At 40.8% G+C, this 16100-nt stretch overlaps 1 long non-coding RNA gene across 1 annotated transcript in view; it reads right to left on the reverse strand.

The window, feature by feature from the left end:
- Nucleotides 1–2584: 2584 nt before the first annotated feature.
- Nucleotides 2585–16100, reverse strand: part of LOC137063877 (uncharacterized) — a 42207-nt gene continuing 28691 nt past the window's right edge. Inside the window, exon 3 of the long non-coding RNA XR_010901445.1 lies at nt 2585–2994. This is a non-coding gene — a long non-coding RNA (uncharacterized lncRNA). The remainder of the gene's footprint in view (nt 2995–16100) is intronic.

Raw genomic sequence — 16100 nt, forward strand, 5'->3', positions numbered from 1 at the left:
AAAGCACCCCCCAAAAATCAAGAGATAACCTCCACCATCTCTATATACTAGCTAACACAAGACAGACGCATGGAGAAAAAAAAGCGGTGGCGATAAACTCTCTAGTCTGACTCGTAAGCACCCAGTTTGCAGTCGATTTTATGTGCTTTGGGGGCCCTTCACTCTCGTTGATGTTTCGAACCCATCCACCATCTGCTAGCCACAACCATTCGGCTTTTATCATCAGTCCCAGGCTGAGGGTTACAGGCCCCTGGAGGAGGAACTACAGTAGTCCATTCAAAAGCGTCGCATCATGAGTGTATCCATATTAAAGCACGCTCTGCCCACGGCCGACAGTACAGCGGAGCCATCTTGATCCTGTACCATCCTCGATCTATTTCCACGCTGATTTTATTCCGCTCTAAATGGAATGTTAATGCAAACACTGTCAGCGGCAGGTCTTTAGATGTTCCGACTCATGCATATAACATAGCTTAGCGCTGCCTCCAGAGTCTGCCGTTCTATAAGACTCACCAGGTGCACAGCTCGGCAAATTATCAGATCAACAGGGAGGCGACTACAACATCCTGATGATCGCAGGACTGCGCACCACATCATTTAGAAAATAGCCTATTCGTTTTTCTTGCTTTTTTGCCAGCATTAAAGATAATTTACTGACTTTCAACTCCTGATTTGTACCCAGAAACACTTAAGGAGTAAACCACCAGCTGAGGTGCACGTTAGTATGGTTGTAATGCTTAAGATGTCTTGTGTGGAATAAGGAAAGCTTCTTCACCTGGCTGGGTCTCTGGGCCTGTAATCTTACTTTCAGAGGAGCTGTTTTTTTCTCTTTAAAACGGGTGATTAATCATTGAGCTCTAGCCATTGTGAATGTGAGGGAATTATAAGGGTTTATAAACTTCTAAAATAGATCAATCAAGAGAGTGTTGTCATGGCTAATGTCTCTTATTTGATCACCACGATGATTGACAGGATAAATTAGGTTGTTTCAGAGATCGCTGAAAACTCTTGCTTCATCAAAACCTGTTTGACTCGTTCAGAAGTAATAATTCATAACTGACTGTCTTTGGCTCAGCGTGAGAAGTTATCAATCAGTATTAGCAAAAATGATACAAGTGTCAGTACTTTCGGATGAGTGACATGATAAATATGGCAATAAATGATGGTACTCATCTCATTTTAAAGCAAAATAATAATGGCAAACTGTCATTGGGTAGGCTTTCAATCTCTTATACAATATAAAAATAATTTATGTGAATGGTTAAAATACATGAAATTCAGTTCATTGTAGTGAAAAATATATTACTATAATTGTGAGATTATACTGATCAATTTCCCTGATTGGTTAATTCACAAAAGTTGCAGTTAGAAAAATGTTCCCATTTACACACTTTTATTGTTCTTTAGTTTTGGTTATATACATTTCATTGAACTACATACATGTCGGTCTTTATATTAGGTGGACAGGTGTGGTGGTGTGGGTCAGTTTAAGGGTAAAGTTAGGGTCAGGTGTGGTGGTGTGAGTCAGTTTAAGGGTAAAGTTAGGGTCAGGTGTGGTGGTGTGGGTCAGTTTAAGGGTAAAGTTAGGGTCAGGTGTGGTGGTGTGGGTCAGTTTAAGGGTAAAGTTAGGGTCAGGTGTGGTGGTGTGGGTCAGTTTAAGGGTAAAGTTAGGGTCAGGTGTGGTGGTGTGGGTCAGTTTAAGGGTAAAGTTAGGGTCAGATGTGGTGGTGTGGGTCAGTTTAAGGGTAACGTTAGGGACAGGTGTGGTGGTGTGAGTCAGTTTAAGGGTAAAGTTAGGGTCAGGTGTGGTGGTGTGGGTCAGTTTAAGGGTAACGTTAGGGTCAGGTGTGGTGGTGTGGGTAAGTTTAAGAGTAAAGTTAGGGTCAGGTGTGGTGGTGTGGGTCAGTTTAAGAGTAAAGTTAGGGTGAGGTGTGGTGGTGTGGGTCAGTTTAAGGGTAAAGTTAGGGTCAGGTGTGGTGGTGTGAGTCAGTTTAAGGGTAAAGTTAGGGTCAGGTGTGGTGGTGTGGGTCAGTTTAAGGGTAAAGTAAGGGTCAGGTGTGGTGGTGTGGGTAAGTTTAAGGGTAAAGTTAGGGTGAGGTGTGGTGGTGTGGGTCAGTTTAAGGGTAAAGTTAGGGACAGGTGTGGTGGTGTGGGTAAGTTTAAGGGTAAAGTTAGGGTCAGGTGTGGTGGTGTGGATAAGTTTAAGGGTAAAGTTAGGGTCAGGTGTGGTGGTGTGGATAAGTTTAAGGGTAAAGTTAGGGACAGGTGTGGTGGTGTGGGTAAGTTTAAGGGTAAAGTTAGGGTCAGGTGTGGTGGTGTGGATAAGTTTAAGGGTAAAGTTAGGGTCAGGTGTGGTGGTGTGGATAAGTTTAAGGGTAAAGTTAGGGTCAGGTGTGGTGGTGTGGGTAAGTTTAAGGGTAAAGTTAGGGACAGGTGTGGTGGTGTGGGTAAGTCTAAGGGTAAAGTTAGGGACAGGTGTGGTGGTGTGGGTAAGTTTAGGGGTAAAGTTAGGGACAGGTGTGGTGGTGTGGATAAGTTTAAGGGTAAAGTTAGGGTCAGGTGTGGTGGTGTGGATAAGTTTAAGGGTAAAGTTAGGGACAGGTGTGGTGGTGTGGGTAAGTCTAAGGGTAAAGTTAGGGTCAGGTGTGGTGGTGTGGGTAAGTTTAAGGGTAAAGTTAGGGTCAGGTGTGGTGGTATGTGTAAGTTTAAGGGTAAAGTTAGTTCTGCCAGAAAGACTAGGGAGAATAAATACTGTGACAATTATCCATTTATTAACAACCCAGCTAGCAATAAAGTACTTTGGCATAGGCCCCATCTATAGCTCGCAATCAGAGGTTATGGACTCTGCATATCCTGCCTGAAGACAAAGGCAGAGGCGCAGCCGACCCCCCCGAGAGGTATGGAAGGGACCATCCTGGTGGTGGTGGGGTGGAGTAGGGAAGGATTTGACTTGGAGGTGGTGGGGAGGATGGCAGTGAATTAGGGCGTCAGCATCTGCAAAGTCAAACATGAGTAAGTACCGATCTTTTACCCAAGTATTAGAATGTGATTGGATAGATAGAAGTTTAAGTTACGTAACATTTAAGTCTTCCCAGCAGAACTTATGCTAAAGCTTTCATGGACAGCTGTGGTGGTATGGGTCAGTTTAAGGGTAGGGTTAGGTGTAAACAAAGTGTCAACAGTGTAATTATAAATGTAACTACAGAAATTAAATAGAGGTGTAATTACATGCAGGTATTTTTTTTAAATGTAAGTACTGTGTAAAAATATGTACAGGTATGTATACAATAAGTGCATTGTATCAAATTATTAATTTAAATGTTAGTACATATTAGGCCACCTAATGCGTGCAGATTTTGAGTGTATATTATGAAATAATTAAAAAATTTCAATAAAAAATGGTCGTAGCCCATATATTTTTATAACAAACTAATATAAAATCTGTTGCTATTTGATATACAGTGCTGGGTAGTAACTGATTACATGTCATCTGGATTACATATTCCTATTCCCAAAAAGAAGTATTTGAAATTAGATTATAATATTGTTTTACAGTTGTTCATAATCAGAGTAGTTACTTTATTGATTACATGATTACATACAATATTATTCACACAACAGCAGTAAATATTTAATAATTTATTAATTGTCCCCAATTCTTTAAAAAAGATATCGCCACAGTAAAAAAGTCTTCTTGTATTGTACAATTGAATTTCTTTCACAAACCCCATTACCTTATTCAATTCTATTTGATAAACGATTTAGGTCCAAAGTAATCTAAAAGTAGTCAGATTATATGAAACAAAATGTAATGGATTACTTTATGTATTTTGGAATCAGTAACAGACTACAATGTGTATTGTGATAGTAATCTACCCAGCACTGTGTATGTATATTTGCCAATATTGGCATTGGTCATGTGTTTGTTTATTAACTAAAATATTCAGCATAAAATTTAGAAAGTGTGAAGACAGAAATACTAAAAAGAAAAATATACATTAGACGCCACTACCTAGAGACCATAAATGTACACTTGGTCATCCTCCTGATGGCCATGGGTTGGAGCTGTAATTGCACAAACAGCAAAACAAACACACACACGCGCGCGCGCGCATTGGCTTCGTGGCCTTGCAGGGAGGGGTTCAGAGAGAAAATACATATTGATAAGTTGCTGTGGTGGTCCCCAGCAGAAGCGGTCCCTCGACGAGTCACAGATTGGAATTATAATGAGTGGGATTACCTCAGCACCCCCCTATCCCCAACACACACATACACATCACCCCTGTGCGAGTGCGCCACGACACTGGGCTCTGCCCCGTGTGGACGACAGGAAGCCGAGCGCGGGTGAGGAACATACTGACGTTAATTAACAACATCTGACACAGATGCTACGCTTGTACTCGCACAAGAGGTGGTCCGGCACATTATTAAATTTTGGGTTATTTCCTTTCATTTGGCACCCCCATTTCCACTCTTTCCTCCGACTCTCCATTTTTAATCTTCTTGACACACTGTCCTCTCGGTCCATCAGGGATGCAGCAACCGAACAGGCTTTCGACGCAATTAGGCTTTTGCTTAATTTTCAATAAACTGCTCTTTTGTAGTGTCCTCACCGCATTATTTGCACTCTCACCTTCATTTGCTCCAATCTGTTTAAATCTGCGATCCTGAAAATATTGTGACATAAAACCTAACTGTCAGGCCACATATGGCGAGCTTTCCACCTCCGGGCTCCATATGAGATGTACAGCTAGTCTAGAGATAATTGACCTCTGGAGATGGAACAGATATTGTACTGTAATATTAGAATGGAGGAATAAGGACAACCTTTCCTGTCAATCCATCAGAAGGTGCTGAAACAAAAGGACTACGGTTGAACTCGCTATTACACCATACCTCCGTAATTAACCCTGATCTTCTACTGTTGTTACACCATGTCAGGGTGGGGAGAGCGTTAACATATGTTTAATATCTTCTGCAACTAATCAGGGGACCCAAAACTGAAATAGATGTGTGATTTGCCGCGTTGTCTGTAAACGTGTTGATAAGCAGCACATATGTCAAATACAGGTTTGCAGAGATCCAGAAATCATGTGTGTGTGTGTGTGTGTGTGTGTGTGTGTGTGTGTGTGTGTGTGTGTGTGTGTGTGTGTGTGTGTGTGTGTGTGTGTGTGTGTGTGTGTGTGTGATGTGCGATCTGCGATGTGTAGTAGTACTACTGTAAGACTCAAATCAGTTCGGTCTGGGAAACAAAAAGCTAAAGGAAAAGAAGCCCAATGTCATCGATTCTTCTTTTCTAAAATGTGCAGTGACCTAAGTTCCCTTTTGCCCTGTCTTGTTAATTACCCTCATACATCACGTCTTAAATGCCACACCGTTTACCTGCTGCGGGTTGGCCGCCCTGTGCGCGCTGGACCTGCAGAGAGCTGGACCGGCTGATGGAGATGAGACGCATCCTGCGCGCAGCATCAGGACCGCCGTCACCAGGGGGAAGTCACCGCCGAGGTCACAAAACAATGACTGCTCCTCGGTGCATTTAAACATGCTAAAATGTCTGGAGGTGTATGAAGCGGATGTGCTATCAAATATATATGACCTGGATTGTCTGTTTAACCCCAGACTGTCTGATGGGGCCCGACTGGTGAAATCACGTTGCAAATCGCCATCAGCATTTGCTCGTGCGAGTGCACAAATTAGCCCAGGCCACTTCTGATTTCGCCGCAGAGATGTTAAACAATGAAATGTGCATAATTTCGATAGGTAAATATGATAAATCATTTGAAAATGCCATGAGCTTTCAGCGGCCTGGAAGGCAGAAGGGGTGGGGCAGCTGAAACGTTATGCTGCCGCCACCTGCTGGTAATCTCTTTTGATTTCTCCCCCTGTGTGGCCACTTAAAAAACACCCCCAGCCGCCTCTCTCTCTCTCTCTCTCTCTCTCTCTCTCTCTCTCTCTCTCTCTCTCTCTCTCTCTCTCTCTCTCTCTCTCTCTCTCTCTCTCTCTCTCTCTCTCTCTCTCTCTCCATCAACAGCCTCAGAACAGAGATGGTGGTGAAGGGAAATTTACAGGTTTTATTTCTTCTTCACATTCCAATTCGCCTGCGAATTAAATTATACTTTAAACAATGCTTGGTTGGTTGGTTCAAGCATGTTTGTGTCAAATATGGATAAACACAATCATTTATTTATTTATTTTTTGTATTAAATTTTAACCCAACCGTTGGGTTTGTCCATATTTGAGTTGAAACAACCCAGCTATTTTAAAGTGTACAAATAAGAAACTGTACTTAATTAATTATTAATTAATATATCTGATTATTAGTCTCTTATCGTTTATTTTTAAAGATATTTGTTTGCGAAACAGCATTGAATTATAAAACCCAAACCACTGTACAGAATTCGTTCAGAACTTACCGACTAATGTACAGACATCAAAAACTTTATTTTGCATAGTATTTTAATTTTAATTTTTTGTAAAGATACCTTTTAAGATTAAATTCGAAATTACAATGACAGACTGCTCATTTCTGCAATTCCTAAATGCTGAATTTCGATTGGTCTTCTTTCTTGATTTTATTTGCATTTTGACATGCGATTGGTCTTCATTTTTGTTTTCATTGGTAATTAATTGGTAAATATTTATAACTACATTTATGATTTATTTACAAATGTTATTCAAAAGTGAAAGTGTGATGTCAAAAACCTACTATTTTATTGAATTGCAATGACAAAATTTAATGACAACAATTGGGGTTTAAAGATGAAAACCTAAAAATGAGCATAAATGGAAATTATGCTTTTTTTATGATGCGTGATAGGCATGTTGTCTATATAAAATCAATGTTATGTTGGCATTATGATCAACATTTGCATTTACAACACTAGAAAACATAAAATGTAGGCTAGTCCTTTGCTTTCCAACGAATTTTTATTTATTTATTTCATAATAAAATAATTTCTTAAATCCTTCAATAAATCCTTAACACCGTTGTGTTTATGTTCATATTGCTTCATATCGAAGACGTTGCTTTCCCACCATAATCAGTAGATTTTTAAAAAGCGAGATCTTTCCGACAGAGCTACAGCTGCCTGGACTCATGCTGGTGAGCGGTGGTCTCAGACTGGTGGTGGAGGTGGCATTAGTGCCCTCAGCGGTGCAAAGGGGGGCTCCAACCAGACAATGGTCCGCCAAAAACTGTGTCTGTATACCTCTTGTTGAAATCGACTGTGGGGTCTGGAGATTTCCTCAACACGGTCGCCGTATAAAAACGTATATTGACATGAATTATTCACCGCTGGTCGTCTGCAGCCCTAATTGATAAAAGAATGTGTTTATTTAAGCTGACGACTTTTCATATGTAAGATTGCTTGTCCATTGTTCTCCAGAGGGCCCGTCAAGGTGAGATGAGACAGGGGCCACTCATTCTTCATGAACAAAAGGAACAAATGAATGCGCGCACACTCCCTAATGGTTTCCCCGTATACTTGGGTCCACGGGAGATAAGTCTAACAAAATTAGTATGCAAAAGAGCCGTTCTCTTGAGGCCTATAATTTTCTTTGCAAATGATTTCCGTTTTGAGGATGAAACAAACACGACAATGCCGTTTTGAGCGAGAGCTGCTCCGGGATGTGTGCGTGCCTTCGAGCTCCTAAAAGACGAGGGATTTGAAGAAGTTAACCCTCATCAGCAGGTGGTTTTGGAAAGGGGAGAGAGGGAAGAAACAACAACTAAAAGCAGAAAAGATTCTGCTCGGTTCCAATCATATTTAGTTGATTACATTTGGCACAATGCCCTGGCGAAAAGGGCCCACGGAATCCAGAAGAGCCTTTGCTTTGAGAGAGGCTTGCATGAGTTCTTCAGCACCATGCTGTGCCATCTTTTTCATCAGTTAACTTAATTAAACATATATCCACCCGAGACTGTTCTCATATTCTCTAGCAGTTTAGCTTTTGTTAACTGTCTTCAAACAGCCCCTCAAGTGTAAAGCGCTGTTATTTACATCAACTTTTGTCTTCTAAATCCAAGGGCTTGATACTCTTCTTTATTGTGCTTAAGAATTTTATTCTTCGAACATAATTAGCGGCTTTCTGAATTGCAATAGCAATATGATATAATTTTAAATAATATTGTTTAAAAAATATATATTAATAAGCTACTGAAACATCATTTTAAAATGCAATGAATGTATATTATTCAGTATTTTTTAATGCTATTATTTATTGTAGATCATTAAATATTATCTTAGCTTGTATAATAACACGCGCACATTGTAATGTATGAATTATTTATTTATTTCTGCAGTCGAATCTTTTCTCCGTGTTCCTGCCGCGTCTTAATGCACCATATAAGGGGGGGGGGGGGGCAGTCGTAAATTGTGAATCTTCAAAATTATTTGAATTAAACACGAATGCCTTATGAGTGAAATGCGTGCGCGCGCGCTTTTATTAGATCCAGAGTCTATGAATGTTAATTGCGCCGTTTCCCTATCATAAATGCGCGTATAAATCACAGCACTGTATAACAATACTCTCTCTGTATTTTTACGTTCCTAACGTGGTCTGCAGCAGCTCTCTTTTCCAATAAATCATGTACTTACTTCCCAGGAGCTTCCTGCTCTGTGGTGAAGATTAGGACCCCGTGTCTTACTGAAAGCCAGGAGCAGTTTGAAATTATCAAGCGTTTAAAGACATCACAGTCACAAAAGTTATTTTATGCACTTCTAAAGCTCTGTATGCAGCTTTACTTTGTTCCAGAAGTCTGCTTTTTTACTCTTAAGAATTGCTGATATGGTAACAGTTTTTTTGTTATAATAATAACAATTTGAATATAATACGATATTGCACTATATTACTTTATTATGTAATAATAAATATGATCCCTAAAATACAACATAATAATAATTCGTTATGGTAACATGGGAACGCTTGCTTTCCGTCGAATAAGCTATTACATAAATGCATTATATCAACCCCACGTGCACGCGTCAAAATGCTGCATATAAAAATAAATAAAACCCCGTCCGGACATTGATGAGAATTATTATGAGCAAGTTTGACACTCAAAGACAACATCTGGCAGCACGATGCTTAAGTGGATTTTCACTGAAAAAAACATCAAGACATGTTCAAATAATTAGATTTGTAATGTAATTATTTTTCGATCTCAAATCTGTTCTTGCCTGCATACCATTAAACGAATTGAATTACTTTTTTTCATATACTTAATAATTTTTTCAATTTAGTTTTCTTCTCATAAATGTATTTATGATGGCTGGTCGTTTTCATGGTCAGTCGTATGTTTGTCTGTCCATCTTGTTAAAGGTTAAACTATTTGTTATTTTACATTAATTTAATATACATTTCTTTAAGATTAGATCTGCCAATGTGCTTTGACTTACAAGTGACATGTAAAGTCTTTAAAATATAGCCATCTTGGTTAAATCGTAATAGTAAGGCTAGATTAACATTTGATTTTGGTAAATATTTAAGACGGTGATAACTAACAGCAATACTGTCAATGCATTTACTGAGAATTCACTTTGAAATTGGCTGGTATATAGAGACAAGAGTGTAATTAGTCAAAGATGAGGCTAAAGCGGAACATATTTGAATAGTTTCCTCATTAACCTTGGCTTGGAAATGCAGCCTACATTGTGCCATAGAGTCTTGTGCTACATTAGTTTTAGTGTCAGTCTGTGAAGTGCTGCTCTCCCCTGGTTATGGAGGGGAAAGTAATGCATGGGGACTCATTTCTGCATGTGTCTGTGTCATAACCCTGGCCAGGGTGTCATATTCCTCTCCTCCCTCATCTGGCCCAGCATGAGAGCCCTAATACACACATCTCTGTGCAGCGCCTCTCCAACTAAATCGACGGATTTGCACATTTCCTGAGCCGCTCACACCCAATTCCTTTACTCTGTTAATGCCGGTTAATTTTTTACAAATAACGCCTGGGCAAATCAGTCTTTGGAAGTGTTATATCATTTATTGCGGGGACTTCTGTGAACTTCTTTTTGAAAAATTAATGCCTTTAATTTTGGTTGATGGCAACATCAGCACAGCTCCGTAAATTGCAGTTTAATGAGATTTTGCTACAGGGGATAATCTGCTACTGACAGAAAAACATCTTGAAAACATCTGTAGACCTATGATTTCACTCTGACGATTAAACCCCCAACCCCCCGCGTCTCTGAGCACTGAGCAAGAAAAATGGTCAGTTTAAAAAGTTACACTCCGCCATCCAATCTGATGAAAACGACTTGGAGGAAACTTGACGCTGTTTTACCTCTATTTGTCTGTGTAATGAACGTCTCTGTTGTTTAAGAGGTAACGTCCAGCTATCTTTGCCTTGCTGTGGGAGTCTAGTGGCTAGTATAATGAGCAATGCTTTATACGAGTCCTAAATGAGCAATCTGCTCCTCCAACCCAAGCATGTAGATGCAATGTAAGGTTCATTACCCTCAAGTGGACAGCAACCTAATGTATTCTGCTCTACGACTAATGTCGTCATAAGCCAGACCGTGCTTAATGACATCCTTTCAAGCATTGTTTGCTAGTAGAGGTCAACAACATGTACTTGACCAAGTACCTTATTGGGAATCCACTAACTTGGAAAGCGCTGATGGCAAGAATTGGTGGAGATCCTACCAAGAAGTCAGCGTTCTTAACACCTGTCCTTGTGCTTTTCTGTCTGTCAAAGTTAGAACTACTCCCTTCTTAGAGTACCTAATGCTGTTAACACATTTTATTGCAAGGTTTTATAAAGCTGACATTGAAACAATGACATTGAAACCAGCACGATCTCATTGCCTATTAATTAAAACATCAGCATTTCAATTTCAGTTTCCGTAAACTTGTTGGCTGCGCCATGACATTTGAGTAAGCACAGTCAAGGAGGAATGTACACCCACGTCCCTGTCCTCTAAAGCTCATGCGCTCCCAGGACTCTGCAATGTAGATTACTTCCTCCAGGGAGTCTGGAGAGAATCCCAATCCCTCCAACTTTTCCAGTGAACAGACAGATTTGGCCCACCTCCAGCAAAAATAGACCATACCATGCAGCGAGTAAGCTACTCCAGAAAGCCCAAAATTATATCTGACACGTTGGGTCACATCAACTTGTTTTTAATGTGTCTCACTCTCTGGTTCTCTCTCACACAAGAGAGAATGTGAATCTGTTCATTTCAACAGGGAACGACAGTCTCCCATTGAGTGAAACCAATTAGACATTTACGAATGTGCTTTAAACACCCACTCACATTTATTGAAGAGATATTCATTTTTTGGGATTCATTCCCTAATTGTTTCTTATGGGATCCACTCCTTGATGTAAACCCAGAAACAGCAGGTTTAACCGAGAAAATTACAGAGCGACGCAGAACAGGAAGCAGAAGATAAATGCTCTGTGATTTTGCGTTTTTCATTGAAGACTGTTCTGGAAATTCCATACATTTATGGTCACATCGTTATTCAGCATTGAAACTGATTCCGATGAAGTCCAACTGCAATGTAGACAAAGACACATAATCAATTGTTCCCGGGAGAAAATTTGTCTTTCGGAAAATGAGCATCTGTCTTTGATTCGACAAACCGATATTTTCTGTAGGCAAAGATAGAGTTATTCCATTTTATTAACCAACCCACCCCTATACTCTCTCTTTCAAAGCACAACCCATAGGGCTTTGTTCTCCGCAGTGACTTGCCACACCATCAGCAGTGATTGGTGCCACGAACGATGCCAGGAAGAGAGCATTGACTCTGCAGGGTTCTCCATTTTCAATGGCGTGAATGGACACCTCTTGTCTAGCGATGGCACTGCTGCGCTCTTTCAGATGGAGGCACATGTCACACCCAGACTCATCATGCCAGCCGCCAGCAGAGAGGCCAGGGCACAGCGCCCATGACTACTATTGCAAAAAGTGAAGTTCAGCAGCAAAAAGATCAATTTAATTTGCGTAATATCAAAATTAACATCAATTTGATCAAGTCAGTACTTGTAAAGAGAATGAGCGACAGCTACTAATTTTCAACATATTAGAGACATGATTATCAATTTCCCCTTGGGACTAGTCAGGATACCCATCGGTGGCTGTTCTGGTCAACTGAACCAACAAACCGTTAGTCAAACAGGCCTGCGAATGCCATATTTGCAGCAATCTGCTCCAGTGCTAGCAATCCAGAGTGTCCCATCCAGAGTGTTGCACGGTCACTCTCAACAGCTCATCACACCAACTTCCTAATCCTTAAAATGGACAAGCCGGATGCGGAAACCGAGAACAATATGCTCGCATGCACAATGGCATGTATTGGAGACTGTGTGATTATAAGCACCAGGGAGTTTGCCTTCCCTTATTCATCCACAGTCCCGTTTTGAAGAGACCAGATCCAGGGGTGCCAAATTAAGCGGAGTGCTGATATGTGCTGGCTGCATAGAGTAATGAGCAGGCCCAGAGGATATTTGCAGGGTCACACAAAGGAGTTGGTGTGGAGTGGCAAAGAAAATCGGGCGTACAGCAGGAAGCCAAGCAACTAAATTCTGCAGGCCATCCTCATCTGCTGTCATCAGCGAAACGAGCTCCCCATCCCATCAACAACAGCTCGGCTATAGGGGATGGGTCTCATCGCTGTTTTCCTAGTATTTACCTTATGCCACGGACCCGTAGAAACCCTGTTTGGGCTGCTGTTCGTTCAGCGACTCTGAGGAAAGAAAGAGTAATGAGAGGCTCGGAGGAAATTGTAACAATTTCAGGTCATTAAGATTTAACAGCATTACACTGTTTCTCTGTCTGGAATCTTTGAGGCCTGGTCCGGTTTAGATCCTACTAAGCTACGCGAGACATTTATCACAAGGAATCATTGTAAACCATATTTTCAACACTCTCTCTGGCAAGCCCAACAAAGAGCCATTTTACATCGCTACCATGACTATAAAGCGAGTCCTACTGTTTTCCCAACGTGGGGTATAATGGAATTAATAACGTCGACTGCGCATTTGCCTGGAATTCCCATGAGGCCTTGCAGATTTTTATAACTCCGCAGTGTAATGCTAAGGGTTCGGAGGAGAAGATTTACAGGCTGTGAGAATCTAATGATACCGAACACTGACTTTGCGATTGCTCCAGCCAGCTAGTTTGCATGACAATCTGGATAACAATGGCCCTTTTCAGATTAAGTGTGTGGGGGCTTATTATGATTGCTCTTTGTTCTAGATCCTTTATACTCTCAAAATGTTGATGTTGTCTGATACCGAAAGGCTAAGTTGGAATAAGCGCACCTTGCTTCTCCCAATATTTGACATCTGAGTCATTTATGCTAGATTTAATTATTTTAATGTTTATTATACCGAACATAAAGACGTTTAGGCGTTCATATTTCCTTTGTGTTGTCGCAAGCAATTATAGGTGCGCCCATCTATTTACTTGATGAATCCTCTTTTATACTCCACTTGCTTGATAAATAAGGAAATAAGTCAACGCTCCACTTTATATTCAGTAATTAAAGTGAAAAATATAGTCACAATGCAAATCCTTAATTGGACTCCAGGAGAGAGATTCAGAATTTCTCTTTAATAATAAGAGATGACTGGGGACACAGAAAAAAGCATGCTGAAATGTGATTCTGGAAGTTCAATTAATCAAGAACAGAAAACAACCAATTTAGCAAAGAGCTGTTCATTCAGGGAATCACAGGGCTCAGGTAATGTTCTTTTAATCATCTCTATGTGACATTATACTTGTCATGTCACAACAGATGAATGAAAAAAACTGCCATTGCATTAGAGGAAGATAATATCTCTTATGTTGCAAAAACTGGATGTTTAATAGGATGATTTTAAAGCTAAATGTCTGCCTCTGTGACAGTGTTGAGGTACACTCTAAAAAATGCTGGGTTAAAAACAACCCAAGTTGGGTTGAAAATGCACTAACCCAACAATTGAGTTGTTTTAACCCAGTGGTTGGGTTAAATGTTGCTTAAGACAACCCAATTGCTGGGTAAGAACAACTCAACCATTGGGTTAAAACAACCCAATTGTTGGGTCGGTGCATTTTCAACCCAACTTGGGTTGTTTTTAACCCAGCATTTTTTAGAGTGTAGCAATGGTAACCAGGACAATACAAATTAAGAGTGGGTCTTAAATTATTATTTGTTAAATGCCAATAGTGAATATTTTAGATGTGGACCATGAAATAATGGAGGAAAAAAAAATATTTCTTTTAATCTTAGTCACTAAGCTGAACTCCAGCACCATCTGTAAAAAGCCTCAGTCACACCTGCTCTAGACGCTTTTTCACAAGAGATGCTTTAGTCAGCTGAAAAAGCTTTCTGAAAGACCTTACCCATTCAGCAACCAACTAAAGATGTGGATTACACTTCGACTCTGCAGTAAACTCTATAATAATTGATAAGGAATCTGCGATGTGTCTGTAGGGTCAATCTGGCATAAACGATTTCCTATTGTTTTAAAGTCAGTCTTTAATGTTTTTTCCCTCTACACGGCACAAAACAAGAAGAAGTGTCATGGAACGCCAAACTCGCCGGACTCTAACTGTGCGGCGACAGCACTGGAGCCAGTGCGAGAGAAGAGCAGTGGGGCTTGCCCTCTGCCCAATGCATCTCTTTCAGAACGGGACAGACACAGGCCTTGGCTGTACCCTGCTGGGTCCTTCTGAAACCAGAGACTGTTGAAGTGAACGTCTGCACTGTCCAGCCAGTCCACAATGTTTTCCAGCCTCTCTGACGCTCCAAATGTGCCCTGTCGCACAGAGATGTTTCGGACAGTCTGGTCAGCCACCCCCCTCCATACCGACTCCTCCAGACCAGGGCACGGACCACCCTGGGCTGGTCAGCAACCCCTGCTTACACCTGCCATAAAACTTAAAAGCTACAGTCCCATCCTAAGGCTTTGAAGTGTTCAAAGCATAGCTCCCTGACCTTTGATGCAACTTTGGCCGTAACACATGTTTGGCGCACCACGTATAAAGCAAACCTCTCTCAGGCCTCGGTCCACGGCCTGTTGGTTTACATGTGTGAGATGCAGGGGCCCACGCATGGCAGCCATGCATACCCATCATGCTGTTCCCACCAGCGAGGGGGGCCCTTGAGCGGGAAAAGAAGAGGGCAGGAAGGACTGGCCCCTTCTGACCCCCTCATGTGTTCACTACTCATCCATACAAACCAACCCGACTCCCATCCCCCCATTCCCCCTTTACAAACTACATATCTTATGCTTCATACGCCAAAAAAAGCGCTTGCTGACTTCAGAAGGCATTGGGAAGTGAAAGCAAAATCAATAAAAAACCTAATAGTGTGGGCCTCTTACACCGACTAAGAGAGTAACAACAGATTTTAGACTAAAGAATCGATATTCTAGGCTAGAAGAGCTGTTTTGTCTGACAAAACACTGAATCTCTGTGCAAGAAGCATACATAGCGTTTGAGCAAATGTGAGTACCATTGATTCGGGATACACTTTCAATGATTTGTGTCCCCACAAACAGAAGGGTCTGTAATTCCCTTACGTTTTCATTGCCATCTCCGCCGGATCAAACAATAAAGCATTATTTGCAAGCCTGGCTTGTCTATGTTATATGAGGCATTATATATCTGCATAAATACTGGTGCTCATAATCGCATAAGGCCCGATTATACTACCTTAACCGATCATGGCTCTGTAAATGTCAAACATAGCACTTTGATATAGTGTCCACCTCAGGGTGCATACTTTTACAGCCGGAGTGACAGTGTCATAATGACACAATGCCAACATGACCCGTGCTGTAAATGCATGGAATTGTATAGCGCCATTCAGATCCTTTAAGCTCACATGCATAAAGGCCTGTGGTAGGTATTCTTACACATCATACATTTTGTGCAGTGAATAATACCGTGTGCAATTTAAGTACTTTTAAATGTGTGACATTAACAATTTTTATTTATTTATTTACATGTCTTTAATGTAACGTAAAATGTTAGAATGGTAACACTAAGGTCTCATTTGTTAATTTTAGTTAATGCTGTAACATTTTAGAGTACGGTTCCGTCAGTGAGTAATGCATTATTAATATTCTAGTAACTAATATTAACTGACAAGAAAGTCTGATT

This window comes from Pseudorasbora parva, chromosome 24, assembly GCF_024679245.1.
Source record: "Pseudorasbora parva isolate DD20220531a chromosome 24, ASM2467924v1, whole genome shotgun sequence".
NCBI classification, from domain to species: domain Eukaryota; kingdom Metazoa; phylum Chordata; class Actinopteri; order Cypriniformes; family Gobionidae; genus Pseudorasbora; species Pseudorasbora parva.